Source organism: Amphiprion ocellaris, chromosome 15 (genome assembly GCF_022539595.1).
Source record: "Amphiprion ocellaris isolate individual 3 ecotype Okinawa chromosome 15, ASM2253959v1, whole genome shotgun sequence".
In the NCBI taxonomy this organism is placed as follows: domain Eukaryota; kingdom Metazoa; phylum Chordata; class Actinopteri; family Pomacentridae; genus Amphiprion; species Amphiprion ocellaris.
Window position 1 is genome coordinate 17,411,026 of NC_072780.1, and position 10,481 is coordinate 17,421,506.

Sequence of the window (10,481 nt, forward strand, 5' to 3'; positions counted from 1 at the left end):
CTCAGTCTGCTGCTGTCAGAGGTTTCTTACTGCTAAATGAGTTTTTATTCTTCCCTGCTGTCACTAACTGCTTTCGCAAAGGGAATTGTTGGGCGTCTCTCTGTATTTAAAGGTCTTGACCTTAACATGTAAAGACCTCTGAGATGACTTATGTTGTGGTTTTGTGCTATATAAATAAAACTGAACTGAATTCCTCTCTAAAGCATTGAACACTGATTATATGTTACTTGAAATCCTTTTTAGGTTTCAATGACTGGTGCACTGAATATAAGAACTCAAGCAGTAGTGACGACACCAAACATGGGTTTATTTGTCCAAACATTCCAAATACTAATACATACACTGATAACAATGCAGCAACTGTACATTCCAATGGTCATTTTTATGCACATATTTCCATCTTATATGCCACCTTTCGATACGTATACATATACACTACTGTTCAAAAGTTTGGGGTCACTTTGAAATGTCCTTATTTTTGAAAGAAAAGCAGTTTCTTTCAATGAAGAAAACATTAAATTAATCAGAAATACAGTCTAGACATTGTTAATGTGGTAAATGACTATTCTAGCTGGAAACAGCTGATTTTTAATGGAATATCTACATAGGGGTACAGAGGAACATTTCCAGCAACCATCACTCCTGTGTTCTAATGCTACATTGTGTTAGCTAATGGTGTTGAAAGGCTAATTGATGATTAGAAAACCCTTGTGCAATTATGTTAGCACATGAATAAAAGTGAGTTTTCATGGAAAACATGAAATTGTTTGAGTGACCCCAAACTTTTGAATGGTAGTGTATACATATATTATGATTACAGTGTCAAGTTTAGAAGTCTACAATACTATTTGTTGGAATAAAGGACTGAAAAAATACTGGAAATACCAAAAAACAAAAAAAAAAAGTCGCACACTCATGTTTTGTTGGACCACATTTAGCTTTGAGTACAGCACTCATTTGCTGCGGCATCGTTTTGATAAGCTTCTGGAATGTTACAGCATTTATTTCTGTCCAGAATTGCATTAATTTTTAACCAAGATCTTATATTGATGATGGGAGAGTCGGACCGCTGCACAAAGTCTTCTCTAGAACATCCCAAATATTCTCAATGGGGCTGAGGTCTGGACTCAGTGGAGGCCAATCCGTGTGTGAAAATGATGTCTCCTGCTCCCTGAACCACTCATTCACAATGTGAGCCCCATGAATCCTGGCATCGTCATCTTGAAACATGAGTATACCATCAGGGAACAAAACTCCATTGATGGAAAGACGTGGTCATTCACTATATTCAGGTCTTCAGCTGACCTCATTCTTTCGGAACATAATGTTGCTGAACCTGACCAACCCCAGATCATAACCTCCACAGGCTTGTAGGCACTAGGCATGATGGGTGCATCACTTCATCTGCCTTACTTCTTACCCTGATGCATCCATCACTTTGGAACAGGGTAAATCTGGACTCATCAGACCACATGACCGACCACATTTGTTCCTCGAAGATGATGGTTCACCACTATCCTTGAATGTGTATAATTTGTACTCAGTACAGCAGGTTGGCATCCAGCACTTTGATGTGCACGCCTTGTCTATGATATAGTTGTTTGATTATTAAAATGCCAACAGATGCACAACAATCTGGACGATTTTGTGTCAGTTGTCATTTCAGCGAGACGGAAAGGTCATGATGCAAACCGGTATCAAGCTTCCTCTGATCCATACCACAGATCAGAGTACAGGCAACTTGAACTTTAAAACTACTGCTCCATTTTTTTTTTTTTTGGCCTTTGCGTGTACATTGATTTGGACTGCATGTAGATTTAATGAAGACTAAACGTTATCAAGTGATTCATGTGGCCTTTTTATTCGATAAATGGATGCATTTATGTGCAAAATTGCTTTTTCACATGCCTACAATGAAAAGAGGGAGATTTTATTTCAGGAAACGACAGACCTGACTTGGACTTTATAGTCGTGGCTCCAACAGACCGGCTGGATCAGATACGGTCACATTTGGAACGAATGAGAGAAATGTCAAGTCTGGATCCAGAATAGCAATGAGATTGTGAGTGTAGCATATCCCAGATGAACCTGAAAGGACACAGACAAAGATCATGTAGGATAAGTTTGTGTGCCAGAAAACCTTTTTCTAACTTAACCCCTTTGCTACTTTACATCCCAGCGGCTCAACACAGAGCCCAACAAGCACTCTAGAGTATTTCTTGTTTAATGGACGACACACAATTGAAGCTGGAGGATTTAATTTCCTCAGAAGTTCTCATTTACTGACCGAATGTTACAGCTGAGCATTTCCTCAACTCCTGGGCCACCCACACACACGCACAAAAAAAGTATGTTGGCATATCGCTTACATTCAAAAGCCAGTTTAGGGTAATGGCAACAGACTTTTACAGTGTGCATTAGTTGGCTAAACTCGTCTTCACAAGGGTACTTGAGTGGTTGGAGCAATGCGGTCCTTAAGTCCCTGAGTGGTGAATAGGTAGAGGGGGAAAGGTGAGACTCTTGAGGTTGTTTTCCTCTTTAGATGGGTTCGTAGGAAGGGGTGAAGTGTGCGTTGAGCAATCACCGATGAAATACATCACTCCTGCAGACGGCCCGGTGCAGATCAAAGCGGGAGCGGCTGCTGGGAGGTTTCAAAGAGCAGCCGCCATCTCATTACATCCACAGCTTTCATGTGAAATGTTGATGAAACAGGCTGTCTACCCCCCTGTCTTTCCGTCACTCAGTGGATAGAGGACAATTATATTAATATTGCCTGTGAACTACATTTTACGGATTCAAAAATCGTCCCTGCCACCACAAATGACAGCAATCACTGGCTTTACATACGCACGACAACGAGAAACCTCCCATAATAATTTTATTTCTATGAGTGAAATGTTCTTTTAAATTAGCTGGAGAGAATAGTGGTGATTAAAAGTCACATCCAATTGTAATAATGTAGTATTTATTATCAAGGAATCCTGAGACACACTCCTCAGATCACGCCTGTGACGACTGGAATATCAAAAATAACCATGTTGTGCCTTTGATGGAAAAGTACAGGCTGCAGTGTCGTCAACTCTCTCACTATAACCACCGTTATGTTTAATAGCAAAAAGATCAATAAAAGTAAATGGCACATATCAAAACATACGGGATTCCACCTTCCCACTGACCAGCTCCAACATTTAAAACACCTGCCTAATATTGTGTAGGTCTCCTTTGTGTGTCGGCTAGTTCCAGCATATCTAATGGATGCTTGGTCAGATTGGGATAAACACTTTGAGTCCTTCTTCATGTTCCTCAAACAGCTGTTGAACAGTTGTTGTAGTGGTGAAGGTATGCTTGGTCTTCAGCAATGTTCAGGTAGGTGGTTCAGAGAAAATAATATTCACATGAATGTCACAACCCAAAACTTCCCAGCAGAATATTGCTGATCAGTGTTATTCCCATTGCATGTTATGAAATTGCAGTAAAACAGTTAAACTACCTTACTCATGGTCATTTTAATTAGAAAAACTAGTCCTAAATATAAACATAGCATACATCGATCAGCCACAGCATTATGACCACTGACAGGTGAAGTGAATAATATTGATCATATTGATGTTCTGCTGGAGACCCTTGGATTTTGGCATCTATGTTGATGAGACTTAGACACCCAAATAAAAGTTGCCCCAGCACAAGCACACTCCCTCATGCAAATGGCAATTCCAAATGCCACAGGAAAATACACCTCACCACATTGCAAAATCATCGAACAATCGGGAACATCTTGAGGAACATGAGAATCACCCAAGATGTTGATTTGACCTCCAAACTTCCAAGACCTCATTCTGATCAAGCATCCACAGGATGCAGTGGAGCAAGTTTGATTCCCAGAGTCCCCACCGCACAACCCAGAGTACCCAAAAGATCCACTGCCAATGTCGTGGTGCCAGACAACATTGGACACCCTGATAGTTCCTGGTCCAATGGCTTAGAGCATTTTTGACAACATAAAGGGGACCTACGCTGTGTTAGGCAGATTGGGGTGTAGGTAGCATTGAAAATGGCATCTCATTCCTTTGAGCTAAATGAACCATCAGCTTGTTAACATTCTCACAATGACAATGCCAGCATGCTGATCAGAAAATACAGCTCATCTTCATGTGTTGAATGTGTAATGTTAAGGCTCCATCCAACAGTTGCTGAGATATTTCACTCCAAGCCACAAATGTCAACGTCCTGGTAGCATAAAAAAAGTCAGTGGATCATTGGCGTTATCAGGCCATACATTACACTGTTTGAACACCACATATATCTGTAGCAAATCTTGTCCAGATATGTCACATATTGTTATTAAAGACAATAAGTGAAAACTACAACTTGCTGGTGGCAATAGAGGGAAAAAACAGGAATAAAAACAAACTTTCTGGTTCCCATATGATAATGCCCCTGCAGCACTGCCACTGCAGAATTATTATTACCAGCATGACATAACGCACATATTCCAACTTATGTAACATGAGCATTGTCCCTCTCAAAGTGGCAGGGCCTGAAAGACATCATGATTGCCTTTGAACAAGCACCAGTTGACTGCTGTTCATGAAATGTCACCAAGGTCTCAAAGTGTTTGCAAAAGAGTTTCAACCACATAATTACTTCACTGGCCACACAAATGTTGCTGCTGGCTTAGAAGCCAAATCTTTTGATAACTATTAAAAAATATCTTGACATTTGAAACAAAAGATTCATTGTTGACAAGTCCTTCAGCCTTAAAATAGATGCTTGCAAGCTTAACAACAAAAGAAAATAGAAAGTAGACAAAAGAAAATTGAAAAAGAATAAAAGGAGAACTCTGAAGGTTTGCTCTCTCATGGTTTTGAATTCACAATGCATTCTTGCGGAGTTGATGGAGAGAAATTGTGTTTTTAAGGCGAAGACATAGCCAGACTGTAAAAAACTATTCAGCTAAAGGCTCCTACATGTAGACTATTTGTCTCAATATGGCATTCTCAGAGGAATTCTTCCTTGTGTAGTTGGCTGCAGAGAAATGAGACCATCTCTGAGAACTGTGCTGGTCTGGTTTCACAGACACAAAGTATTAACCCAAACAGGCACAGGATATCATTTTAAATCTGTTTTCTTGCTAAAGCTACTAAAGTAATTAGATTAAATTGTGTAGCATAGATGCAAAATATATGCTAAAATATTACAGTACCCATGGAGCAGCTGTATTCCTGTAGAACATTTGCCTGTTAGTGAAAATGTTTGCTTTCCCAACAGAGCGGAGGCAATTGTTATTAGTTGAAATCATCATGTTTTAGATATGCTACTATAAAAACACTGCAGAAATAGATAAATAAATCCATGCTATATTGTAGCATTCTGTAGATTTATGGTTTGCCTTTGCATTGCTTCACTGAGACAAAGCACTGTGCTTATACTGGGGAAAAAAAAATTCAACAGCATTTGCTTTCTTTGAAAACACGCCGAGATTCTCCGAGATAACAATAAGGAACTACTGAGCTTGATTTGTTTCCTTCCTTTTATGTTCATGTGAGCAGTGGTTCACTTGCTTGTCTCTGCTGCTGTTTTTTTTCACCTGGAGCAGCTAACTAGCAACCATTTCCCAGAGGCTGAATTGCAAACACAAGCAATTTCTGGTGAGGTGTCAGCCCAAGTGGGAGTGGGATCAACTGGGGCCAGAGCGGGCCAGGCCACGTCTTAGGGCCCCTCTGGCTAATTCGGCCCCACCACTGAAGACGCCCAGCAGCCCCGGCTCCTCACCCTTGACCTCCCCCTGACCCTATTACTGTGTTGACAGTCAGCAGCAATTTCTCTCACCTTATCTACCTGGACGGCTTTTTCTTCTCTTCTGTTTCTTCAGTCCTGTCTGTTGCCAGTTGGATCGTGCCCTCGGAGCTGCTTTCTGAATACAGATGAAGAAGAAAACTGAAATGATTGGCTGGAAATGAACAGGGCTTTTCTTTAGAAGTGACAATATTCCTTTGAAACAGCTCTGAGCTGTATGGAGAAGTGCAGAGCATAAACACAAACAGTGTGTTACATATTTCTTTGCTATACACTACCGTTCAAAAGTTTGGGGTCACTTAGAAATGTCTTTATTTTTGTTAGAAAAGCATTTTTTTCCCCCAATGAAGATAACATTAATCAGAAATACAGTCTAGACATTGTTAATGTGGTAAATGATTATTCTAACTGGAAACAGCTGATTTTTAATGGAATATCTCCATAGGGGTACAGAGGAACATTTCCAGCAACCATCACTCCTGTGTTCTAATGCTACATTGTGTTAGTTAATGGTGTTGAAAGGCTAATTGATGATTAGAAAACCCTTGTGTAATTTTGTTAGCACATGAATGACAGTGTGAGTTTTCATGGAAAACATGAAATTGTCTTGGTGACCCCAAACTTTTGAATGGTAGTGTACATGGCCACAGATTTACATTATCACATTTTACCAAAGGGAAAACATGTTATAACACAAACATTATACTCCTCATTTAGCTTGAAATTTATCATGATGATCCTAAGTAGTTTTTTGTCATGTCTGTCTTTTTAAATTGAGAGCTTCGTGGTTTCAAAATACTTAAGAAATACCACTAGACTTCACAATATCTAAATGTTATTTCTGCCAAAAATGTAACTGATCACGCAAAACAGTATTGCGAAAAATATTTTTTTCATTTAAATGTAGTAAATATCTTTATTCAACAAAATATGAACTGTCTCAAGAAATATTTTACTGATTTTACAAAATATAACCAAATTTGAAACATTCTTGAAATTTTCAGATGCAGATGACCTGCAAGTTATGGTATAACATTTCCAAGATATTTTCAGAACTACATGCCTGTGGTACGTTACTAGTCAGTGCCATTCTTACAGTCGGCATACTGTATGTCTTTATTGACATACACTACCAGTCAAAAGTTTGGACACATCTTGTCATTCAGTGCTTTTCATTTATTTGTATTGTTTTCTACATTGTAGATTAATACTGAAGATTAATACTTTTTTGTTTACAACATAATTCCATATGTATTCTTTTATAGTTTTGATGTCTTCAGTTTTAATCTACAATGTATAAAATAACTAAATAAAAACCAGTGAATGAGAAGATATGTCCAAACTTTTGACTGGTAGTGTACATGCAAGAAGGCACACTTTTCATTTCCACTTCATTTGTTCATGACTTTAAATAGATCCCAGTAACCTAAAAGCTAAGCTGCACTTCTTTATTGATTCTTTCAGACTTTTCACCTCTCATTCAAGAGGTTTCCTCAGTTCTGAGAAGTAGCCCTGAACACAAAATTCTGGGAACTGTGGAAGCCTCTTGGATGAGAGGTGAAATATCTCAAAGAACCAAAACAGAAGTTGAGTTCCTTTTTACTGCAGCACTTAGGATTAACATATTTAGCAAAAAACATCCAATCCAGATCCAGTAATGAGCAGGACAGAGCTGCCAACATGAACCTAAACTCTTACATAGAGGTATCTAGGTCAGGCTTCCACACACCAGGGAAATACTACCCACAAAATAATGTAGTACGAAATTTCTTGGACTTGGAAGTAATGCTTAGTTATAACTGTAGAACTGTAGAGATTGCACTAAAGTAGAAATATTCATTATACAAAAGAATTTCTGGATATGCAGAGTCTTTATAATGGTGGATCGTAGATATGTCATGTGATCATATGTGGTCAATAACTATCCAACTAAAATGATTAAATGAGTGGAATAAAAAGTACAATATTTTTCTATTTGCCTTAACAATAAACACAGTGTAGTTGGATAATAGTGTGGCCAGTCAATTTGCATCATCTACTGGTTTTTAATGTCAACTATGCTACAGCTGTTTTATTTCACATTTAGTCACATTTATAGCAACATATTGTATACACCACTCAAGCACCTCATTAAAACCCCTCACAGGTCAAGTGAATAACAATGATCATCTCATTAGAATGCAACGTTCTGCTGACAAACCTCGGGTCTTGGCATTCATGCAGATGTTACTTTGACACATACCACCTATCTGAACATGAATGCAGATCAGGCATACTCCCCATGGCAAAGGCACTCCCTGACGGCAGCAGCCTCACCTGGTGGGACGGTGCAAAAATTATTCAGGGTTAGTTCAAGGAACACGACCAAGAATTCAGGTCATTGATCCGGCCTCCAAACTCTCCTGACCCAAATTCAATGGAGCATCACTGGGATGCGCCTTGCTGTTTCTGCAGAACAAGAGGAACCTAAACAATGTTATAGTCAATAAAATAGGTAGGTGGTTTTAATGTTAGGGCTGAAATATACTTTAGGAGTACACAAACTTGAATCCCTATTTGTTCTACAGAGAAACAAGGTATTTGCCCTTTTTACTTTGCCAAGGAAAGCGGCGCAGTTATGTGACGATCAGTAAGGATTTGTCTGTTTGTCTGTCTGTCTGTCTGTTAGCAACATTACTCAAAAATAGAATAACGGATTTGGATGACATTTTCAGGGAAAGTCAGAAATGACACAAGGACCAAGTGATTAGATTTTGGCAGTGATGCGGCTTATAGTCTGGATCCATGGATTTGTTAAAGATTTCTGTATAATTGCAAGATAGCAGAACGGCGTCACTGTAACTATGACTACAAGCGAACACTACGTCAGCTGCCTGCTGACGATCAGATGATTGCGATCCTACTACAAATCGACTGTTGCGGACTTATCGGGACTTATCTGTCGGAAATAATACAAGTAACAATTGATTAAATTGTTGGGGTGTTTCTGAGTCCCATCAATTCCCACCGCCTGCTACTTATTTAGGTCACGCGATTCGGTATCCGTACACAACGTACACATGCATAACACACACCTGTGCTCAGTGCATGGTCATTTTTTGTGGGTACATCTATATTAAATGGCCATGTTCTATACTGCTGTGATGTTTGTTTATCAATAACTAATGAACAAATTCAGCATTTCTAAAAAAAAAAAAAAAAAAAAAAAGCTGCCTTCTGACAATGCCATATGGGGGAATGAACAGCCTTGGCGGAGTACTGCGCTCTCTGAGTGCTATTGTACTTTGTTTATGTAAAACTCATCCCAAAACGTTGGGAAGACTCAAATCATTTCCTTCAATTTTCACCATTTAGATGCAAATTCAAATCTGTTCACATTTACTTGTCTCGCAATCAAGCCATTTCTAAAATTTGCCTCCAGTTAGACTAATGTCGGCTGTCTACCTCTCAGGTCAACGGTGCAAGGTAAAGCTGCAGAGCATCACATTCTGAGTATTCATAAAATACCTACAGTAAGTCTTTTTTGTCTGCTCTGTGAATCCAAGGCCATTTCCCTTGCAATTTCACAATCAGCCAGCCATATTTCCTCCTCTTTCTCAGACCCTGTCATCTATCTACATGACCTCCAGCCAGGGCCGACCTTGCGAAGGGAATCACAGAAAAAGTGCCATTAAGTGTTGATGAAAAGAGAGCATATATTTGAAGATGCCGTATTAATGATGTGACAAGCACTAATTCAAAGTGAAATTCTCGCAAATATGAACACATGCGCGCACACACGCACACGCACACACACACACACACACACACACACACACACACACACACACACACACACACACACACACACACACACACACACACACACACACACACAGATGCTGTCACACACTCACAGACACAGCGAGACTCCTGGGAACGATGGATCTTGATTAAGTGTGGGGAAGAAGGGGGGAGTGTGGGGAGCAGAAGACGACACGTCAGACTCATTTAACGTAAAGTTATGACACTTTTATGAGGCCTGCTTTGAAAATTGGCGAACATACATACATGCACACACTCATACACAGACACACACACTTCTAATACACACACACACACACAAACACAGAGGCAGGTATGTCTGGCTCAACGGCAAATTCCTTTACACAGCACATACTGTAACAGGCTACAAGCCGAGCATACTGATAGGTGCTAAGCCATCCTTTCCTGCACAGTTGCGTCTGCTGCAACATATATCCATCCCGTCTCACAGTCAATTTCTGATCCTCTCTTGATGGGATGACCTTGGAGCGAGGACTCTGCTATTTTTTAAGCTTCATTTCGGCAGCTGTCAGCATGTGTGTGTGGGTGTCTGTGTGAGCGGAGAGAAACGCCAACATGCGCTTGTGATTCCTGGGAAAATAGAGAAAAAAAAAGAGAAAGAAATCCTTTGTGCTTTGCTTTTTTTGTGCACATAGTTGGAAGCTCCCACGCTTTTGTCCTGCGACGCATTCGGAGTCTGTCAATCAATAGCCTCCAATTACGAATATAATACACCCAATTGACTCGACGGGCGGGCGGCTAGATTGCAGCGTGGAAAGCTATTAAAGGGGTGCGGCGTGGCGTGCAGAGAGGCGAGCCCCGAGAGTTGCATGTGTGTGTGTGTGCGTCGGGAGGGGCAGACGGGGCTGAATGGAGGACGC

The 10,481-nt window shown here is 40.0% G+C and overlaps 1 long non-coding RNA gene across 1 annotated transcript; it reads right to left on the reverse strand.

Moving 5' to 3' along the window:
* Window positions 1–283: 283 nt before the first annotated feature.
* On the reverse strand, window positions 284–6,225 carry LOC129350731 (uncharacterized). The gene is made up of 2 exons (XR_008604218.1): window positions 5,830–6,225; window positions 284–2,088 (listed from the first exon to the last, which is right to left on the reverse strand). It is a non-coding gene; the product is annotated as an uncharacterized LOC129350731 (long non-coding RNA).
* Window positions 6,226–10,481: the final 4,256 nt, after the last annotated feature.